Raw genomic sequence first — 6,000 nt, 5'->3', positions numbered from 1 at the left:
CTACTCCACTTTTGGCTTCCTCCACCGGCGAGGTCACCGACGTCAACTAGGGGCCTTCCTTCAATAGGCGAAGGCCAACTACCCTTTTACAGTTTCTCTCCTTTTGACGGGCTCAGGAGACAACCCTTACAGATCCTTTCTCTCCTCTCTTTACAACTCAAGAATTGAAGAACAGAAAAGAAGAGAACTTTTGGACTTTATACAAATTTGAGCTCTTAGAATCACTGAAAAGATCAAGAATTTGGTGTGGATCTATATCTTTTCAGTGCTGAATGGGTGAGGTATTTATAGGCCCCAACCCAATTCAAATTTGGAGCTCAAAACGATCAAATCCCGGAATTTCGGGATCAAGCAGTTGCACCTCTTGACTGGAGAGGTTGCACTGCCTGGTAGAGCTCGAAGACCGAGCTCAGGCGGTGCCACCTCTCTGTCAGGGAGGTTGCACCGCCCAGTCTTGCTCGAAGACTGAGCTCAGGCAGTGCCACCTCTCTGTCAGGGAGGTTGCACCGCCCAGTCTAGCTCGAAGACTGAGCTCAAGCGGTGCCACCTCTCTGTCAGGGAGGTTGCGCCGCCCAGTCTAGCTCGAAGACTGAGCTCAGGCGGTGCCACCTCCTGGCTGGGGAGGTTGCACCGCCCAGTCTCGCTGGGAGGCTTAGCCCAGGCGGTGCCACCTCCTGGGCTAGGCGGTTGCACCTCCTGGTGCAATCAGGGTCCAAATGGTTAGCTCCATTTGGCCCAATTTCAGTCTTTCAAGGGCCCAATTGCCCCAAGATTAAGCTAATGGGATCACCTCCTATTTTCCAACTTAATCAATGTGCTAACTACGATTAGATCTAAGACAATTTCTGCAGCTTTGCTTCGGTGCGTCAATCGCTTCTTCCGACGAGTTTCCAGCGAACTTCCGTCGATCATCCGATGAACCCTCGGTGATGCTCCTGCGGACTTCCGACAAACTCCTGGACTTTGCGACGATCCACTTGGCAAGTTCCGACGAGCTTCGCTTGGCAAGCTTTCGGACTTCTCGGATCTGTTCTCGCAGAACCTCCGATGACTGTCCGAACTTCCGTCGAACTCTCGAACTCCCAACGTGATCATGTACTTGACTCCGGCGCAACTCCTGCTGCTTGTCTAACTTTCACCGTAGTTAATCCTGCACACTTTTCTCAACACATAGATTAGACAACAAATGACAATTGACTTCATCATCAAAATCCGAGATTCAACAAGCCTAACTAGAGAGGTTGCACCGCCTGGCAGAGCTCGAAACTTGAGCTCTAGCGGTGCTACCTCTTGACAGAGGAGGTTGCACCGCCCAGTCTCGCTCGGAGACTGAGCCCGGGGCGGTTGCTCCTCTTGGCTGGGGCGGTTGCACCTCCCAGTCTCGTTGGGAGACATAGCCTGGGCGGTGCTACCTCCCTGCCTGGGCGGTTGCACCTCCCACAGCAACCTGGGTCCGAATGGGTTGATCCATTCAACCCAATTTGAGTTCTTCAAGGGCCCAATTTCTCCAAGATTAAGCTAATGGGATCACCTCCCATTTCTAACTTAATCAATGTGCTAACTACGATTATTTCCTAAGATATATTCTGCAGCTTGCTCCGGTGCGTCAATCACTTCTTCCGGCGAGTTTCCGGCGAACTTCCGTCGATTATCTGACGAACCCTCGGTGATGCTCCTGTGGACTTCCGGCAAACTCCTGGACTTGCGACGATCCACTTGGCAAGTTCCGACGAGCTCCTTTGGCAAGCTTTTGGACTTCTCGGATTTGTTCCCGCAGAACCTCCGATGACTGTCCGAACTTCCGTCGAGCTCTCGAACTCCCAACGTGATCATTGTCATTACTCCGGCGCAACTCTTGATGCATGTCTTACTTTCATCGTAGTTAATTCTGTACACGTATCTCAACACATACATTAGACAACAAATGACAATTGACTTCATCATCAAAATCCGAGATTCAACAAGTTCTTCCCTATTCCTCAAACAATTTACGGACATGTAGGAGAATGGATCTGGCATCCATCTTTTCATGTTGTCTCTATAACTAAGGAGTCATAGAGCCCAACATATAGCACTGAGCAGGAGTGGATTCATCAATGTACTTCACGTAGCGAGCGATCTCATCCTTGCTTACCCCTTCTTCGGGTGTAGGCATCACTGTATCAAGGACGTACACGATTTTCTCCGCTATGAGAACAATTCTCAAGTTACGGAGCCAATCCGTATAATTTGGACCAGTGAGGCAGTTGACATCAAGTATGCCACGTAAAGGAATTAAAAGTGACATTTTCTGAAAATAAAGATGTAGCAGAAATGAATAACATGCAGATTTTGCAAGAAATAAACTATCAAGATATAGACTTCTATCTTAATATGCTCCCACTATTTTACTAACGAGTCATGCGACACCCTCAACATGTGAAACGGAAGTCTCCGGCAGACTTCTAGTAGGGATCAGGATCCAATCAGCGTTTTAGTGTAACCTCGAGGGACTCGACCAATCACACTAAGCCTAAAAGGTAGGCAACTCTTGCCGATCACAACTCCTTGTGATTCCCGTCTTGTTCGGCCTCCGAATCACCATGGCCTCGAGGGACTCGACCAACCATGATACTCGGTTAAGTCAACACCTTCGTTACAAGATGAGTCTGATTTGAAGATATACCCTCGAGGGACTCGACCAAGTATACCATGCCCTCAGGTCACCGGTGACATCTCTATGTCGTAAGCAAGATAGCGAATCGCGATATAGGTGAGTCTCAAGGGACTCGACCAACTCAACCTACACCGAGAATCGGTTCCTACTTATAACGATAGAAGGCCACGTGGGTCAATCTAATTGCCTCACGTTTATCGACTTAATATTATCGAGAGATGTTTCTAAGATTTAGTCTCCTAATATGACATGTCACACATATACATATTTAATATATATCTATATCGCATGCAAATATATATACTTATCTAGTATGTGTATAATCAATTACACTAGATGATCATGGACCACAACCTAATGTGATTAGGCCCGAGCCAGTAGGCCTAATCACTCACATCAAGATATATGTGTGCAATGGTGCATCTCCATGCCTTGTAATCGTCCATCTCGTCCTCGTCGGTTTCGTCAACTTCTTGATGCATCTTCATGCATCATGATCGTCCGTCTCGTGGGTCTCGCTATCGCATCCATGCTCCCGCTGCGCCTCCTCATATGATTATAATTTAATCATAGGCACGTAGACCCGATAATAAACGAGAAATATAATGGAGGCTCGCAGACCTCAATAATAATAATCACAAGTACACATATCACACGGTCCATGATTATCCGTCCACACATCATACATCACATGTATAAATAATCATCATCATGTAGGACTACTAGATAATAATAAAAATAATAATTAACTAAACCTTTTAATTAATTAATATTTTCTGAAATCAGGGACATGTAAGGAATTTTTGAATTTATAGGGGTATTTTCATAATTTGGACAAAAGACAGAAACTGGAATTTCTCAAATTTCGAGGGGCAAAATTGTCTTTTGGCCAAAAAACCCTAATGCCCTTTCCCCCTTTCTCTGCTACCGCCGCCGGCAGCAAGCCCTTGTGCTGCCCGCCTTCGGCTGCGCTTCACGAACGTAGATCGAGGGCAGCAACTGTTGCTGCCCTTTCTCGTTTTTGCGTCAACGGTTTTGATGTCAAAATTCTTCCTAAACACAACAAACGCAGTTCAAAACTAATCATTCATACGAACAAACTGACTCTGATACCACTATTGGGAAATCATGGGAGCGACATCACATGCGCAGTGGAAGAACAAGAAAAAAAAATCCCCGATTCCCAAAAAGATATTCGTCGTCGTGCGAAGATTGGTGCGCAAAATCCGCGAAACTCAAAACTGCGTATATAGTAGATTGTATTACCTAGGGATATCGTATATCCCTGTTTCCTTGCAGTTCCTTAGGAGAGGGTGAAGGTGGTCAAGCGTCCTACTCTCTAGCGGTGATCCACACAGCAGGGTTGCGACGACGCTCCTCAAAACTCCAGGCCTGCTCTGAGGTGGAGAGGGAAAGGAGAATAGGAAAGGCAAGCTAAAGCTCTAGCCTATGAGGCTCTGAATCCCTCCTATTTATAGAGGTCGCTTGTCAAACCCTAATGGGTCCTCCCCTAGTGGGTATTAGATCTGCATCCAAAAAGACAAGGGCTCCGTCGGATATCTCATATCTGAACCTCTACTCATCGCAATGCCTATCATATGTGTGTGACCCTCTAGGCCCAATATCGAGCTGGCCGTAAGTCATACCTGTCAGAACTCCTTCTAACTCAGTGAATTATTATCTCTGTAATAATTAACTTGACTCATCGACTACGGAAGTACTAGGCCAGTACGCCGTAGTCCTCAGACGATACAGGGGAATCCAATCCATTGGACCTGTCTGTCCTCAGTTACCATGTACCTATAGTCCCTCATCCATCTAATATCCCAGAGACCGTATATCGAGCATGGTGTTGTCAGACCCATACGGTTTCTACTCGAGTCTCGCTCTAATCGGATTCTCCCGGAGAACTCTGTCTCTCTCAACCCGAATGACACTGGCTAGGGATTTGTCTGAGCAAGAACACATGGGATATTCCTCTCATGATGCCGAGAGTGGATGATCCTCTATCGACACTCAATAGCCCTCGTAAGGTCGACTACAACTCCCAATGACCAGCTGTACTAGATCTGGGACAGCCACACCTATAAGTCTAGTATCAAAGAGTGGAGCACTCATACAGGACATCCTTGGTGTCTCAAGTCTAAGGTCCAGATACACCACTAGGACTACGGAATCCCTGTCTAACAATAAGGCATCATCAACCATCCAGCATTCCGTAAGCGGATCAATCAGTGAACTCATTCTCCAATGAGCACCTGTACTGTATCCCTAGTGTCCCTACACGAGCAGCTATGAGACCAACTACATCCATTATATGGACGGGTATACAGCACACCAGTCTATCCGGTTATCACGATGTCCCTCTCGAGTAACCTACGACCAGGATTATTTAGGATATGTGTTTAAAGGTGAATCGATCTCATTATCATAATCTCATCACGATCCGATTCCCATTACACAAATCTAAGGACATCACAATATATGTATGCATTTATGCAATAGTTATAAAGTGATATACGCCAAAATATAATAAGCAAAAAGATTCTGTATCAAGTCACACGTGCCATCACTCACGTGATTAGCTTGCTGGGCACCTATGACTAGCAACTGTCTTGCGGCGCATCACCCAGCGGGAGCAGCGACCGCAGGCGCCGCTATAGGGGGTTACCTGCACGCAAATGACAGCCTTACCATCTGCGACGGCAACAAGGGCAGCAACAGTTGCTGCCCTTTCTCGCTTTTGCGTCAACAATTTTGATGTCAAAAGCTTATCCAAAACACAACACACGCAGTTCAAAACCAATCTATCGCACGAACAACCTAGCTCTGATACCACTGTTGGGAAAATCTTGGGGGCGACATCACATGCGTAGCGGAAGAACAAGAAAACAAAATCCCCTATTCCCAAAGAGATGTTCGTCGTCGTGCGAAGATTGGTGCGAAAAATTCTGCGAAACTTAAAACTGCATATAGAGTAGATTGTGTTACCTAGGGAGATCGTATATCCCTGTCTCCTTGCAGATCTTTAGGAGAGGGTGAAGGAGGTCAAGCGTCCTCCTCTCTAGTGGTGATCCACACAATAGGGCTGCGACGATGCTCCCCAAAACTCCAAGCCTACTCTGAGGTGGAGAGGGGGAGGAGAATAGGAGAGGCAAGCAAAGGCTCTAGCCTATGAGGCTCTGAATCCCTCCTATTTATAGAGGTCCCCAGTCAAACCCTAATGGATCCTCCCCTAGAGGGTATTAGATCTATATCTAATAACCAAAGCCTTTTAGATTAGTGAATCTCTATCCAATAATCTCTCATGGGCTCTTATTGGATCTCGTCCATGAGATCAAATA

Source organism: Musa acuminata, chromosome BXJ2-9, assembly GCF_036884655.1.
Source record: "Musa acuminata AAA Group cultivar baxijiao chromosome BXJ2-9, Cavendish_Baxijiao_AAA, whole genome shotgun sequence".
Classification (NCBI taxonomy): Eukaryota; Viridiplantae; Streptophyta; class Magnoliopsida; order Zingiberales; family Musaceae; genus Musa; species Musa acuminata.
The sequence above is the reverse complement of the archived record's forward strand: the minus strand, read 5'-3'. Positions refer to the sequence as shown.